Here is an 18215-nt window from a genome sequence, read left to right on the forward strand (position 1 = left end):
AGAGAGACTTCAGAGGCATGATCTATACAAAAAAAATGCTTCCTTAAGCTAAAGTTGTTTTGGTGACTATAGTGTCCCTTTAACAAAGCTTATAGCTCCTATTCTATCTTCCTAGTCCAGAGTCACTGAGCCTGGTGTCTGCACAAAAAAATAAACCATACCAGCTTGGAGTCCCCTAGAATTTCCTGCTTGAAATCCTTTGGGGGAACCATGCCAGTGACGCTTGAGTCGTGAGGGTCCTGAGTCAGATATGCTTGGCAGGGCAAATGCAAGGTATGCAATGCAAGTTATCTCAAATCATTGCCCATGATGACTTCTGATGGTAGACTCTCAATAAGACTTACTTCCACTTTCCAATCACCCGCATTCCAGTTAAGATGAACTTTAGCATTAGGCAATCCCTTTGGCTGTGCTAATGTCAATCAAGTGCCCAGTCCTATATTGTGATAGTAAATGCAATTGTGACCAAAGATAGGAGTTCCAACTTGAACAAACATCTGTGTTTATCAGGTTAATCACCAAGGACACAGTACAAACCACCAACTGGACATTGGGACTGAAGGGTTAACTTTGTGGATTACAAACCAATGTGGACAACAAAAAGTTGGCACTGTGTGAGAAGAAGACCGTTTCCAAAGGAGAGAAGAGTGTTTGATGTGACATGACTAAGACTTAATTGTGTGCTTGTCTTTAAATTGCAATTCTCCATCTTATGATTCTCTGAGTAACCCTGGTCAGCATGGCCAACTGCAAGTTTACCTCCAAAGTCTCCTGGCACATATCAACTTCCCAATGCTTTACCAATAACCTGCAGAAAGCACTACACAGCCACGAAACGCCAAACCTGGCCAGTATTGTAGCAAATAGCGCTAGTGTTCTTGTGTTTTTTGCTCGGACCGCGGATGACCAGAATTCTTGTCCTTTACAAAATAGGTGACTGAGGGAATAATGTATCCTGAGGTGTGTTCTTAGATTGAGGGAGCTCCTAAACAGAGAACTCTCCCTTTTTTTGGTTGCTCCCAAGTATACACAAATGGACTTTCTCCTTTTCCCTTTAGCCACTTGCTTAGTCTTGCCCAGACATACTGGCACCAGGGGCCGGTTGGTATGCGCCCAGCATTCTAAATGGTTTCCACTGTCTCATTGCAGTCACCCACTAGGTCCTAACACTGTTTACATGGTTGTCCCAACGTTATGTAACACCTTGTACTGTATAAATACAATATATGTTGCTCACTTAACCATAATTGTCTTGCCCCTGCACTCAGTCTTGTCTTGTGTTTGGGTGCAATGTGGGAAGAGCTATTTGTCACTTTATTATCTGATTGATGGTTGGGCAGTATCACTGAAGAAGCTCTGCTGCTAGTCGAGTAACCATAAGGTACCAGGTTGCTGCTGTGGCCCCTGGAAATCCCTTTGGGCACAGAGAAGGGACAGATGCAGTGGTACGTTCACGTTTGGAACCAAAGTCTGCGACCAGCCACCCTGTTCCTGTTTCAACTGGCAAGTGGCAGGACATTCTTCTCTTGATCAGGGGTTCTCTGTGATTCTTTAGCAGGAATGCAGCAGGGCCTGTGAATGCAAGTCAGGCAACCTGTGCAACACCACAGGGCCAGAACGGAGGTCTGTTTGGTTTAAGAAACAAACACCTATGCAACCTCAGAGATTGAGTTCTCAACCGGAATTGCAGGAGCCCTTAGCCTTGCATAGCCCAAATCCCTGCCAAGAGGTGATTTGAGATGTGATGTCAGCAAATGGCAGCAGAAGAATTAGCACCTTCCAAGTTATTTCATCTCCTTCTTGTCCCATAATACTTGGTTTTCCATTGCTTTTTAAGCACAATCTGCATATTGATTGGGTGAGATTCTAGAATGGAGTGGTGAATGTAGACTTAAGTGTATTCAATCCGTAAAACACACTGATGTTTTACCTCCACACAGGTCTTATGATTGCTCCATTGATTTGCTTCCTGGTACTATACCCCCACAGTATATACCTTATTCCCTCAAGAAAGCAAAATCATGGAGGAATACATAAACAAGTCCTTGTCTAAAGGTCACATACGTAGATCTTCTTCTCCAGCCAGTGCTGGTTTCTTCTTTGTATCTAAAAAAGAGGGAGATCTACGTCCATGTATCGACTATAGGGCATTAAAGAAGATCACTATAAAAATGCCTATCCTATACCGCTCATTTCCAAATTATTTGACAGAATCCAAGGTGCCAAAGTTTTTACCAAACTTGACCTTAGGAGTGCGTATAATTTGGTGAGGATAAGGGAGAGGCATGAGTGGGAAAACTGCTTTCAATACTAGGAATGGGTATTACGAGTATTTAGTCATGCCTTTTGGCTTATGTAATGTGCCAGCCGTATTTCAGGATCTTATAAACGATGTACTTAGAGGATTCATTTAGTAATTTGTATTGGTGTATCTCGACGATATACTCATATATTCCTCTGATCTCTCTACTAACCACGTAGGTTCATAAAGAGGTTCTCTACTGTTATAGCCCCCATTATTAACCTTACTCGTAACTGTCACATATGGTTACAGGAAGCTAAAGAAGCATTTGAAAATCTCAAAACCCTGTTTGCTTCTGCTGCCATACTAGTGCACTCTGATACCAGTACACATTTTATACTAGAGGTAGATGCATCAGAAACAGGAGTAGGGGCTTTTCTATCTCAGGGGGAAAGACAGGACACCCCTTTACACCCTTGTGGGTTTTTCTCCAGAAAACTGTCGCCAGCAGAACTAAACTATGATATAGGCAACAGAGAACGGTTAGCCATTATCCTAGCCTTAAAAGAATGTTGACATCTTTTGGAGGGTTCTAAAGATCCACTTTTGATCATCACTGATCACAAGAATCTAGCTTACATAGGTAAGCTTCCAGACAAGCCAGATTGTCTCTGTTCTTGTCATGTTTTAATTTCGTGATTGCATACAGACCAGGCACAAGAAATGTCAAAGCTGACGCCCTATCTAGGCAATATGATTCCGAGGAAGAACAGGAGCAAGAGATTTCTCCTATTATACCTTCTGACTGCATTATTGCCTCTACTGTTACATTGTCCTCACCTCTCCTTAGTACCATTATGACAGCTCAGGCACTGGCTCCCAGCGACAAACCTCAGGGTAAATTGTACATACCACTTAAGGAGTGAAAATAAATATTGAAGGTATTTTATGACAATGTTACAGCAGGACATCCCGGTTTCAGCAAAACGATATCTGCCATCACCAGAACGTTTTGGTGGCCTTCTCTTAAAAAGGATAGAGTATGTTTCAGCATGCACTGTTTGTGCTGTTTCCAAAGTTCCACATAGACAGCAATGTGGTTTGCTACAACCACTTCCTATACCTCACGTTCCATGGTCCCATCTAGCTATGGACTTTATTGTTGAACTTCCAGTCTCTAAAGGTTTTAACACCATATTAATGGTCATTGTCCGGTTCTCTAAGATGGCGCATTTCATTCCACTTAAGAAGCTGCCTACCACCCAAGAACTTGTACGTATATTCGTGAAGGAGATATTCAGGTTACATGATATTCCCCTGAATATTGTGTCTGACAGGGGTTCTCATTTTGTATCTAGGTTATGGAGATCTTTCAGAAAACAAATGGCTATAGAGTTATCGTTCTCCTCTTCCTATCATCCACAGACTAACTGTGCAGCTGAAAGAGCTAACAAGTCCCTGGAACAATACTTGCGTTGTTTCATTAATAGCACGCAAGATAACTGTTCTGATTTGTTGCCATGGGCTGAGTTTGCTAGGAACAATACCACTCATGATTCCTCCGGTCTAAGTCCATTCTTTGTTACTAATGGATGGCATCCTACTGTCTTGCCTACTGCAATTTCCAATACTGCCATTCCTTCTTTGGATATTCATTTGAATCTCATACGTGACACGTGGATTCAGGTTCATGATGCTTTGAATGTTGCTGCTGCTCGTTTTATACGTCAGGCGCTCAAGCGGCGTGGTACCACGCCTGTGTTCCAAGTTGGTGACAAGGTTTGGCTTTCTTCACGACATATCAGGTTGAAGGTACCCTCTATGAAGTTTGCACCCAGATACAGATGTCCTTTTCGTGTCCTTCGCAAGATCAATCATGTTTCTTACTCTCTTGCCCTTCCTACTACTCTTCATATTCTAAATACCTTCCATTTCTCCTTGCTTAAACCTTTATTTTGTAATAAGTACACTTCTCCTTTGGTTCCTCCTCCTCCTCCTCGGCGGTCAAAAGGAGTACGAAGTCAGTTCTGTTTTTGATCCTAGGTTGTCCCGTGGTTCTCTTCAATATTTGGTTGACTGGAGCGGTTATGGTCCCGAGGAATGGTCTTGGGTTCCTGTGACCGAGGTTCATGCTGGTCGTCTGCTCCGAGCTTTCCGTGCCAAGTTTCCTCTCAAACCTGGTCCGGCCCGCAGAGTGGGCGGTCTTCGAGTGGGGGGTGCTGCCACGGCGCAGAGGGTCTGTATCGATGCGGTCGTGCTGATACTTCAGAGATAAGTAAGACCCTGATCGGTGTGGCCACACATGAGCAAGGTGGTCGCGCCGAAAAATGGAATTATAACTTGGATTGCGGCGGAATGCCTCCCGATCCTTCAAAAAGACGGGTACCGGCTGATGTGGCATTCTAAGGGACGCCAGACACAGCGGTCCCGTTCTTAAATTTAAAGGGCGCACTGCCCACATTAAAGATGACCTCACGTTATCAACACACACGCACGTTTTGGGGTCAAAGGCTGTGTAATAACCAGTCACAGCACTGTTATGCATTTTCTCAGTGCCCTGTCATGGTTTCCACTTGTTGGTTGTTAGAGAGCGTGTTCTTGGTTATATTTTCTGTTTTTTTTTTTTTACTTTGGCTAGTTTTTGACTTTCCCTACTTCTGGTATCCTGACCCTTGGCTAGTTTATTCGTATTGCCTCATTCTGTATCCCAAACCTTGGCTTGTAAGCCTGCATTTTGCAAACCAATGAACTAGTATGTTGAATTTTTTTGGGAAAAAAAAAATTCTGCACAAATTCTCAAGCAGTGCTATCAATACATATTTTGCAGCAAACACTCACAAGGTAGGTGCAGACTGAAACAGATCAATAATACTTTGTTTTTAATTTTGGTAGTTTCAGGCTCCAGTCTTTTTCTTTGTTTTTTCTTTGTTTAGTTTTCACCCGTGAACTTATAAAGACAGAACATTTACTCAGTATTCCCTTGATGCTGGTTAATTTTTATACTTTTCTCACACTAACTTGAGTTATTATAGCCAAGTATAGATCTTGTTTGTGCTTTTTGTTAACAAAGGAAATGTGATTCCACATGGATTCATGAAGCTTAATTACAGGCAGGTAGATGTAAGAGGTCAGATGATAACTGACTGGATTAACTAGTTCAGGTAGAGGGGAGGCGGCTTGCTGATGTAAGAGGTTTCTGATTTCAACATTCATCAAAATGGGAGGAAAAAGAATACCTGCTTACCTTGAAAAATGTATTAAAATACGAATGACAGCATATCGGCCATTTTTTTTTTTAACAGAGTATGGGAATACTTGATTGCATTTACATTATTGTGCACTGTAGTTGTATGAAGTATCTTACTGTTTTTACTTGTGTTTTGAGATGAGTGTTGTTACTTCTGTTTTGGTTTGCTTAGAAAACAAAATAACATATCCTACGGTAGAGAACATTGTTGCATACAGATGGCAAAAGATTTCAGAATATCAAATTGCAGGTCATTACTCCTTATTAAAGCAACCTTTTACTGATAGTTGTTAAATTGAAATGCACAGTTAGAAGAGAAATTGCTTGAATCGCAAACCTCATTGTGCAGTGCTGTGTTTCTGTTAAGGTATATAAAGTACATATTTCTCACACACAGTTTTTTGCTTACAAGCATTCAGTTGTACAGAGCTGCATGATATGACGTATCTCTGCAAATAATACAGTATAAATTGCCAATTAAATTCATTAATATGGCTCTGTCTCCTGATATCATTTTCATCTAACAGGCTACAGTAAATTTAGCTGTAATTACCTCTTGAACATTCACCAGCTTTTTAGTGTATGGTGGGAGCATTCCTGGAATTGCACCAATGTTTTTATATATATATATTTTTTAAAGCGATTAATCCGTAAATCCTAGTTATCAAATAAAGAGTTCTGAGCAGCTGATTCCAGGGACGTATGAGAACCTGAAATTTAAATTGTTGTTTATTAATTCTAGAACTTTTGTTCAGGAATATAGGATTATTCTAGCTCCTAAAAAAGCAATGTTCAGAATTTGGTGTGTCCTATTACGTATCAGCTAACTCTAGCTAGAGAACACCAAGGAAACATGACACATTTGATACAGATCAAATACACAATCGGCTGCAATAATCATAGAATTACTTCAGCAAACAGGAGGGAAAATATATTAACTTCTTATAGTAATCTGGGTGTAATGTTAGCTATGCTTTCTGGAAGATAATCTCTAGATGAGGTTGATCCTCACTAATTGTCCAATGTCAATATCCCTGTATCTGGCGAATAAGTGCTGATTTGCTGCAGAAGCATTTACTCAATTAATACTCTTTTGCCAGCAGTTCGGTTGCATTTCACTTTGTAACTCAAATATTTAATATAAAATTTGCATCAGAATTTAAAGGGACAGTACAGACATCAAAACAACTTTGGCTTAATGAAACCGTTTTAGCGTATAGATCAGTGGTTCCCAATCTTTTTTCACTTGTGTATCCCTTGGCAGCCTATTTCCATAAATTGTACACCTCATATTAGCAAAATGTTTGAAAGGAATATAGCTGCTGCCCCATCTTCCCTTTTTCTCTGCCATAGGCTCTCCCTGCTCCTACTCTGTACCATGCATATATAAATGAAAATATACAGTGCAGATACGCACACTGACAAACATGCTGATACACAAACACAGACACTGGCACACATGCAGATATACACATACACACACACACACACACACATTACACCGACTGTTACGCATAAAGTTGCACTGACACACATACAGATGTATAGACACATAGATACAATGACACACACATACAGATTCAAACACACTATACAGATACAAACTCTTACACATGCAGATAGGCTGACACATGTGCAGATACATAGATACAAACACAGATGGAAACACTGACACACATTCAGATACAAAAATTGACAAAAGCACAGATACATAGATACACACACTGACATATTTTGGAAGAGGAGGCAGACAGAGCTAGGGCTATTTGTGTAATAGAGGCAGGGTATAGGTGTAGTGGGCGGGGCAGAGTAATGCTGGCAAAGGAGTGGTGTTGAGACATTGGGGGTAGGCACTAGCAGCTTGCGGTTCCACCTCACACTAGGCAGAGTGTGTTTGAACTGGCAGGAACTCACTGGCTCTCACTTACTTCCTCCAAGCAGTTTAGAAGGGGCCTGGTCGCGCTGTTAAACTTTAATCACACACAGGAGGCTCTTGCAGGCTTCTAAATTAATTAAATAGCCTGCAATAAAGGAAGTGTAAACATTAGATCTTTCTTTAAAGGTAGTGTGTAGGAAGGCTGTGCAAGTTACATGCAGCGAGGTGTTTAAGCAAAGTGGTTTAATTCCTAAATAACATAGAATTGAGCAGTGAGCTTGGCACCTTCCAACCTTCAAAACTGCTTCATTAAACTAAAGTTGTTTTGGTGCCTATAGTGTTCCTTTTACCCCTTAACGCTGCAAGGCATTTTATGCCGTCCTTGCCTGCCGCCACAATTATGGTTGGAGGGACTACCTGACCGTTCATGCAGCACCTCAGGCCCCCGCAGGCCATGTGATCAGTCTTGCAGAGCGATCACATGGCTGCAATAACTCACCATGCCGTGCCTGTCAGGCAGTCTCCCAAACGGCTGAAAAATCTGATCAAATTTATTATGAATGAATGTTTTTAAATCCCGACTAGATAGTTCTAGAAATTTGTGTGTGAAAAAAAAAAAAAAAAAAAAAACTATAACTATAACAAAAATACTCTCACTGAATTAAATACAAAAAAGATGTGGAGTTAACCCTAGCAGGTAATTATTGCAGTTTCTTAAAAATCAGGGTTAAGGGATCTGAGCAGGTAATTATTGCAGTGCAAAAATGGAAACGGGCAAGTCTTATATTTGAATAAATAAACACAAAGGTGCAACAGTGGAAAGTGCTAATGCAGTACAGTAACTTACACTGACTAAGGTGTCAGTCCTAATCACCAATTGACATACAGTGTATAATAAAAAACAATGTGGGTGTAATGGTAATAATAAAACATGCAGAAACACAAGGAATGCTTACACCACATACCACTGCATCTGTAAAATATAAATTAAAAATACATAGTGTAGTAAATCAAGACATAAAACCAATTTATATGCTATGGATAAAACACTCACATACTGCTTAATCACTTTACAGCTGACTCAGACTATTGTGCTTGTGCTAAATATTCCTTTGTCGGAAATTGACCTTCTGTACTTCAATATTGAAAAAAGTCGAGGTCCCCAAGTTTATTTTGGAAAATCTTCCAGGCTTTATTAATCCCTTCACGACCGATGACGGTTCAGGACCAGTCATCGGAAAAATACCTTTGAGGACAGATGACTGTCCAGAACCATCAAAACGGAAATATTTACTCACCCGATCGCTGTTGTTCCCCCGCCGGCGATCGGTGTTGCTCCCGGTCTGAAGGGACTGCCTGACAGCCCAGGCAGTCCCCCCTCGGCGAATTAGGCCCTCCCGCAGCCATGTGATCGCTCTAACATAGCATTCACGTGGCCGCAATAGGCGTCTGTGAATCTGCCTGCAGAGGGACTGCCTGAACTGACGGGCAGTCCCCCTGCTGGTGGAAAAAGTTTTAAAAAAGTTATAATAACGCAGTCACAGTAAAAAAAAATAAATATATATATATATATATATATATATATATATATATATATATATATATATATATATATGTGTGTGTGTGTGTGTGTGTGTGTGTGTAAAAGGAAGGGAAAGCTGCACTCACGGTCTTCCATTAAAATCCAGTTTCTTTGGTATACATTAAAAAGATCGACGTTTCAGTCCTATGGTAAGGACTTTCTTCAGGATCAAACAAGTCCTTACCATAGATTGAACAGTTGTTGGATCAGCGCTTAGTGACCAGTAGATAGCTAAGATAAGTGGAGAGTAGGCCGCAACCTAAGGGTATGATGTTCCCTCACAGACCATCAGAAAAATATACAAATGTAAAAACAGAAGTTATAGGTCGCGCCACAAAATTATATAATATAATATATAACTAATATGTACTTACATAAAATTCTTAAATATATATAGTCCTAATTATAAGGCAATGGATAAAATAGTCCAAGTCGGTTGAAGAGTTCGGCTCTAAAAAAGTCAGATGTCCAGATAACATGGAGGCATGTAAATAAGAGAGAGATTCCAATAGTGTAAAACTGTTATCGATTGTGAAGAAAGGAGTATAATAACGATAATATTCCTCCTACTCACCTTTTAAAGAGCTAGAACATGCTCAGCTGTAGACAGCGTTCAGTGGCGTTGATCCCCCACTGGTAGGATATAGGTGATGGTAGGTAGTGAAGGTCCTTGGTATGCGGAGAAAAAACTAAAACTAAAACAGTGCTCTCTATATACAGTAATAGTTATTTTAATGGTATAATACTCACATGTAAGTGAGCAGGATATACTGTTCACTATAATAGCGTGGGTGGTATAATCCCCACCTAGGATTCTTGGGTGAGTGGATATTCCAGAGTACTTGATGACCAGATTAAAAAATGAATAAAATAATATGTAAAAAGGTCTATGGCACAGGCAAAATATAAGGGGCCAATATTCCTTTAAAAATATATCAAAAAGAGTAAAAACAGTAATAAACAGCCAAACGTGTTTTGCCAACACAGGGCTTCTTCAAATGGCAATAAAAACAATAACCTGGTACATAGTGGTTTATATAAACATTACATAAAATTAATTATTCACATTTTGGCGCCAAAATGATGTCATAATTGAATGACACATAAGGTACAAAACCGAATAAACAGAATAAAATCAACTCACCATAGGACTGAAATGTCGATCTTTTTAATGTATACCAAATAAACTTTATTTTAATGGAAGACCGTGAGTGCAGCTTTCCCTTCCTTTTTCTTGGATAAGTTCAGCCCTGGCTGGCACCCGGCATTTATATATACTATAGTCTGTGTGCAAGGATTTTTCTCTTTTTCTCTCTTTTTATATACAGGCATATATACTTTATATATACAGGTGTCTCATATATATATGTGTGTGTATGTATATCTTATATCAATATAATATCAAATTAAGTGTATTTTTATATTTATATATACATATATTAATATAAAAATACACTTATAATTAAATTACACACGTGTGTGTGTGTATATATATATATATTATATTTTGTGTATATATATTATATTAAATATAAATAAGTAAATAAAAATATATATTTTTTAAATAATAAAACAATTTAAAAATTATATATATGTAATTCTATTCTAACTGTATTTTGATATAAATATATACATATATATTTATATCAAAATATCCATATACAAAATTACATATATAATTTCATAAATATACATGTAGACTTCAAATATATAAATATGTGTATATATTTAAATTCTATGCGCATATTTATGTAATATTTTTACATAATTAAGTCATTTTATTGTTTGCAATTTGAGGGACATGCCTGACAACCCAGACAGAAAGTCCAGAGAATTGAATTTGCTTTGTATTTACTTGTTACTTTACATGACACCCAAAACCTGTACAGGGGGGTACTGTTTTACTTGGGAGACTATGCTGAACACAAATATTAGTGTTTCAAAACCGTAAAACATCACAGCGATGATATTGTCAGTGAAAGTGAAATTTTTTGCATTTTTCACACACAAACGGGACTTTCACTGATGATATTGTTAAAATTTTTAATCTATTTAGCAGTTTTTCATTAGCTTTTGTCGATAAGTAAAAGATTTTTCAAGCAAAAGTCAAACATGTTTTTTTGTTTTGTTTTTTTACTATATTTTATTATTTTTTTAAAGTAAATTATATGACATGATACAAATAATGGTATATAAAGAAAGCCCTTCTTGTCCTGAAAAAAAACCCAATATATAATTTGTATGGGAACAGTAAATGAGAGAGAAGAAAATTACAGCTAAACACAAACACCACAAAAGTGTTAAAACAGCCCTGGTCCTTAACGTACAACAAACAGTCCGGTCCTTAAGGGTTTAACCCCTTAAGGACACATGACATGTGTGACATGTCATGATTCCCTTTTATTCCAGAAGTTTGGTCCTATAGGGGTTAAACAAAGTTTAAAATCACAATATCAAACTAAAAATAAGAATATTAGGGAATGGCACTAATGTGTTTCAACCCCTCGTGGGTCTTTCCCAAAGTTCGTGAATAGCGCACGCTTTTCTTCCGGGTCTGCCTCTTCATCGACTTTTAAAACCAATAGTAATGATGCTCAGTCTGTCGCTTCAAACTAATGTCAGAGACGCATAGCATTATTATGTTTATGCGTCCTTTCATCATCTATTTGAGGTCGGTATAGGCGCCATCTTTGTTATGGTCCGGTCTCAAACTGCGCCGGAGATTTTCATTGTTCTCTTAAAAGGTTTCTTATCTATACTTCAGGAAATCACCACAGAATAGCCACAAACAAGTTACAAAGAATCCCCTTGGCTTATAGGAAATTAATAAATTCTGAAGAAATTGTTTTAGTGGAACACAAATATGAGAGTTTTAGAGCAATAAAACATATAATGCTGATCATATCATAGATGAATGGGCAGTTTATTTGTGAATTATGCAAAAAAACAAAACAAATATGAACGCTAACTTTGGCCAGTGTTTGTGAATAAGTGGCTACTAAAAAGACAGGACTATTTTTCAAATTGTATGCCATGATGGAAATAATTTTCATTCCTGGGCAGCCATGCTGGCTCAAAGGCAAAATAAACAATCTGACAAATTTCAATGTGTAATTACTGGAAAAGCCCTATATATGACCCTGTAAATTTTCAAAACCCCATAAAACCTGTACATGGGGAGTACTTTTGTACTCGTGAAACATTGCTGAACACAATATGTATATTTCCTTGCAGTAAAAGCAAACAGTATTATGACATCCACTGTTAAAATGCTACGCAGAAGTAAAAAACCAAAATTCTTAACTCACATTTTTTCCATTTTTATTTCTATAATTATTTGTATAATTTTATTATGTTTCATATGTAAAAATGTAATGTAAATTGAAAGCCCTGTTTCTCCTGAACAAAGGTTTTGTTAACATTTTGTTTAGATTAGAATGTGTTCAATTGCCTCTGTCCTTAAAGGACCACTATAGTACCAGGAAAACAAACTTGTTTTCCTTGCACTATAGGGTCTTTGGGTCTCCCTCCCGCCGGGCTCAAGAGGAGCTAAGGGGTTAAACACTTACTTTTCTCCAGCGCCGGGAAATCTCCTCCCTCTTCCGACGTCAGTGCTGAATGCGCATGAACGGCAAGTGCAGCGCGCGCATTGAATCAGTCCATAGGAAAGCATTTCTCAATGCTTTCCTATGGACGTCCGCGTCTTTCACAGTGAGTAGCGTAGAGGCTGGATTAACCCTAGTGTAAACCTGCTATGTTTACAGCTGCAGGGTTAACCCTAGATGGACCTGGCACCCAGACTACTTCATTGTGCTGAAGTGGTCTGGGTGCCTATAGTGGTCCTTTAAGGGATTTATATACAAAGTGTGCTGGTTAGAGGTACTAGGCATTGTTGACTTCCTGGCCTTCAAATTGTTAAAGTTGCTCCGTGTGCAGAAGAAAAAAAAATCTTTATTTTTTTTTCTTGTGTTTGAATGAAAACCTCAGAAATATTTGCTATGAGAGGACTATATTGGCACAGCTACATTGCCAATAATTGATATGGCATTATGAACTTGCTGTTCCTACCTTTATCATGCTTTTTGGCATTTTCAAATGCACCACAATGACTTTTTCTGGCAGTTCTGGCTTCCAGCACCAACATCGAAAACCCCTTTTCAAAGTATTTCCATGCAAAGGGCTAGTGAAACTTTTCAGTGCTTTGGGTACAGATCAAAAAAATTGTGTAACTGCAGGACTGGATAAAATTGAAGGTCATAACAGCGAGGAATTTGCGTAATTTTTTTTTTTTTTCACAAGAGCCGCATAACCAATTGAATAAAAAGTCTGAAGTGCTCTGTGCTTGCAAAGCTTGCTGTGATGCTTAGGACATAAGTACCAAAGCAAAACCTGTGATTTCTAAAGTGTCTGGTTTACCAAGTATTACAAATTTTAAATGAGACTAAAGCGATGGCTCCATTTAACTGGAAGGGAAATTGAATTTATGGCTAGGAATGCAAGAAAAGAAAACTGCAGAAAGAAAAATCTCTCTAGAAATGAGACATGAGCTTATAAATAGGGCATGGCGTATTATTTTTCTTTCTGACAGATGGAATGCTGTGTAAGTTTGTACAACTAACTATTTGATGATCCATGGCTGCCTATAGTTCTATGAAGAGAATGAAAAGACAACATCATTGACTTTTTTGTTATTGTACCTTCTGGTATTTATAATGTATTATTATTTCTCTGATCTGCTATAGCTTTTGCTGAAGTAGATATTTCTGTCATTTAAATTTCAGTTTGATGGGTGACGTAAATCTGTGTGCTCTGCTATTTTTGTTGTTGTTGTAAAACAGTTTTCTAAGCTGCTAACAGCCTTATATGTAGGGCTATAATTGCTAGAGCTGGCAGTCCGTGTTTTGTGAATTGCATTTCTCAGGCTGGCTAAGCGTCATGGGACATTTAGTCCTCAAACATCTTGGGTGCCCAAGAATGCAGTCCCTGAACTGGGTTGATTCAGGACATTTAGGAAAAAATGTCTCGTGTATTGCTGGCTGTGTGTGTGTGTGTGTGTGTGTGTGTGTGTATGTGTATGGCTGTGTGTGTATATGGCTGTGAGGGAGCCTGTGTGTCTGTGAGTGCATGTGTGTGTTGGAGTGATTCTGTGTGTCTGTATGTCTGAGTGTGAGTGAGAACAGGGGCAGGGATTTAGTAGACAAGGGGGGTACTAAGATTTGGTAGACGAGGGGGGGCTGTGGTTTAGTAGAGGTTTTTTTTGTTGTTTTTTTTTTATACTGTACTTTTCAAAATAAAAGTTTTTTTTTAAAATGTATATTTTTTTTTTGCGGCCCACATAAACTTAAACCTTGTTTATTTGGCCCTTGCTAGTCCTTGAGTTTGACATGCTTGGTGTAAGGTGTTAAATGACCTGTATAAATATACAGAGGTGTCTCATCTTAGCTCCCTGGGGCTTGGCATAGAGAAGGGGAAATTAAACTTGTTTCTATAAATCCTCATTTACAGTGTTTGCCCTGCGTTTTGCTTGAATGAACTGGATTAAGATGTAATTTGCTAAATCTTTAACCCCTTAAGGACACAGAAGCTTGTCTTACGCTTAATGACACAAGCAATTTTTGCATTTTCTTGCTGTATGCGTTCAACTGCAATTTGAATCTCTCTCGTTTATTGCACCGACACACACGTTTATTGTAACTTCCACCCATCCCAGCTAGCTTAATATATAATTTTGAAATATTTAAATTAATTAATAAAATAAATTTAACCCCTGAGGGTTAAAAAAAATAATAATTAACCCTCAGGGGTTAAAAAAATAAATCAGATGACATTAAAATGTATAACCTGCCAATTGATCACTGTAGTCAGTGATCAATTGGCAGGGAAGGGGTTAATTTTATTAAAACAGGGGAAAGGGGGGGTGGGATTTAACTTAATTTTTTTTTTTTTTACACAGGGAGAAGATCAGGAGCACTGATCCGTCTCCCTGCACTTCACACAGAACCCGGAAGTGCAGGCAGGCGGAAGGTAAGTACATTTGAGCACATGTGCTCGCTCTGACATGCTGTCAGAGCGAGCACCGTTGCTGGGGCAGCCCGATCGGGTGCTCCCGGTCTGCCTCTAATACAGAGGCAGACTGGAGCACCGTTAACCCCGTGATCGCGGCGATCTGGGGTTAACTTTAGTAAATGACGGAAATTTTCCGTCAACGGTCGGGAAGGGGTTAATATACATTTAAAAGAAAATAGGACATTTCACTAAAAAAAGGCATTACACAAGCTATAGTTGGATTTTTAAATTTTTTTCAAATTTGTATTTTATTTGAGTTTCTTAATATTGTATACATCGTTTGCAGTATATATAAATGATAAAAAAGGTAGATCGTCAAAATAATGAGCATGGGGACAGGCACTAAACAAATAGCCAAAAGAAACATGTCTTCGGTTGCCATCTTTAGAGGTAGTTGCGACGCAGGCCTCTCGAAAGAAAGCCTAATATCTTGTGAACTGGGAGCTTCTGGACGTTGATGCTTTCTAATTTTGTGCCCTATCATGTTATCTGGGGGTGGTGGTAAGTGCTCACTCCAAAAGCTCTTGTTTTTGTGGCTCGAGTCTCTTTTTTTCCATGGGCCCTTAACCCCTTAATGACACATGACGGAAATATTCCGTCACGATCCCATTTTATTCCAGAAGTTGTGTCCTTAAGGGGTTAACAAGTCTCCACTGAAAGACTTCAGTTGCTTGCCTCCCTCTCTAGTTACATTTTTATGTTCTCATACCTCCCAATGTTTTCATATCTTGTGAAACAGTACCAGGTTGGGACCCTTATCCACACATGGTTGGCAATGATGTTTCCTTGTTTCCATTGGCCAGTTATAAAAAAAACACACACACACCCACACCCACCCTTTCTGACCATTTTAGTTTCTATTGAGCTATGAGATGGTCCTCCTTACAGTCATATGCAGTGCATCCTATAATGAAATCTCTGTTTATCAATGTTATGTTTATTTATATAAAATACAAAAACTAAAGCTTGCTTTTCCAAAAAATGTTCTATACTCAAAAAAAACCAAAAAAAACTTTTATAGTGTTTGGATGAAATATCATAATGTTATTGATTTTACTTGTTTGTTCTTTGCGTAGAATAGAATTATATTTGCCAATATTAGCGTTTTTACATTTAGCATTTCTGCAAATCCAATACTTTCTTCCCTGGTACTTAGCTTGTCAAGCTGTTTTTTCTTTATTTTCTATTTTTGACAGTCTTCAACATAATTACATTTTAAGTCAGCAGTTTGTCTGCTTGTTGAAAGTTCTACATGAAGATTAGAGCTTGTATACTTGAGTTTTCTGACCTCTCCGATTTTTGCATAAACGATCGAGGTTGAACCACGGGGAGTATTTTGTATTACATATTTCGATTTATTATTATACACACTGAATCAAAATATCAACAAATATGTCAACAACAAAAGCTCATTGTGTAAAAAAGAAAATAAAAAATGACTACATCCATGTACCTGCTAAAATTAAAGAAATGTTAAAGGAGCACTGTAGCAAATATTACTGTTTCATCCCATTGAATTGGTTACAGTGCCTGGAGCCCCTGTGTTTAGTGTTAAACCACTTTCAAGTTGTTTCACACAAAATAAAGTCTCAGGCCAGCCACTAGAGGTGTGGTTAAGGCAAATATTACACACTTCTTTCTGGCCACTAGCCATACCAACTCATACAAGGAGTGTTATGATTATTATTAATTTTATTATTTATAAAGTGCCAACAAATTCTTTAGCTCTGTTCAATAGGTGGACTAACAGACATGTATTTGCAACAAGACGAGCTGGCGCACAGAAAGCTCAAAGGAGCTTACATTCAAGAGTGAGTGGGGTAAGTGGCACAAGAGGTGTAAGGGCAGAATGCATTTGATTTATGAAGGAAAAAAAGTAGTTTACTAGAATAGTTTACAATGAAGGGTTACTTTACAGTTTGGATGCAGAGTGAATTACCAGGGTGCATGAAGGGAAAATTTGTAACCGTTTAAATTATTTGCTCTCCTAAAGAAGTGAGTTTTAATGATCTTTTGAAGGAACTGAGACTGGTTGAGAGTCCAACGGAGCAGAGAAGGGAGTTTCAGAGTAATGGCGCATCCCTAGAGAAGTCTGGAAGGCAAATATCAGAGATGTGAGTGCAAACAGAGAATAGACGCAGATCTTCGGCAGAACATAGGAGCCTGGACGACACATAATTGTGATAGGTAGGTACTAGCAAAGTTATGTAGAGATTTGTAAGCAAGCACTCGAATATTTTATATTGAGCCCTATATCTTATGGGAAGCCAGTGTAAGGACTGACAGAGAAGCCATGGGAGGTGGGGGCAGACAAAAAGATGAGCCTCCCTGCGCTATATTCATTATAGCAGAGCCAGCTGGCAACGCGTAAGATCACTCAGAAGCGGATTGCAGTAGTCAAGGTGAGAGATGATAGCGGTATGGACCAGCCTCGTGGTCGCATCCAGCATTAGATAGGGGCGGATGCAAGCTATATTTTTGAGATGGGAACAACAGGATTTGGTGATTGACTGAACATGGGGTGAAGGAGAGGTTTGAGTCCAAGAGAACACCTATGCATCGAGCCTGCGAGGTAGAGCTGATGGTAATGCCATTGACTTGGAGGGAGAAGACACAGGAGTAGCAACACTTGAGAGGAAAGACAAAAAACTCTGTTTTGGACAGATTAAGTTTAAAAAAGTTAGCAGCCATCCTGTTGAAAATTGAGAGGAGCCAGTCCAAGACATGAGTCAGGAGAGGACAGATAGATTTGTGTCTCATCTGCATAGAAATTATAGTGGAAGCCAAAAGAGCTAATGAATTGCCAAGGGAGGCAGTATAAATCAAGAATAGTGAACAGTGACAGAGAGGGGTTCAGCAGGAGAGGAAGAGACAGAAAAAGAAACACTGAAAGAGCTTGGAAAAGGTAAGAGGACAACCAGGAAAGTGTAGAATCTCATAGACTGAGGTTACGGAGGATCAGAAGAAGTTGTTGATGATCAACTGGGTTGAAAGCAGCAGAAAGGAGAATTGGAGGGTAGTGACCATTGGATTTAGATGCAATTAAATCATTGGATACTTTAGACAGGGCAGTTTCAATAGAGTGGCGAGCATAGAATACAGACTGAAAAGGGTTGAGAAAAGGGTTGGATTCAAGGAAGCTGGTCAATCTAGCGTACACAACTCTCTAGAGGATCTTGGAGGCAAATGGTAGTAACGAGAA

At 38.8% G+C, this 18215-nt stretch overlaps 1 protein-coding gene across 1 annotated transcript in view; it reads left to right on the plus strand.

The window, feature by feature from the left end:
• Window positions 1–18215, plus strand: part of PRIM2 (DNA primase subunit 2) — a 196326-nt gene that overhangs the window by 152636 nt on the left and 25475 nt on the right. The window lies entirely within an intron of this gene.

Source organism: Pelobates fuscus, chromosome 2, assembly GCF_036172605.1.
Source record: "Pelobates fuscus isolate aPelFus1 chromosome 2, aPelFus1.pri, whole genome shotgun sequence".
Lineage (NCBI taxonomy): Eukaryota > Metazoa > Chordata > Amphibia > Anura > Pelobatidae > Pelobates > Pelobates fuscus.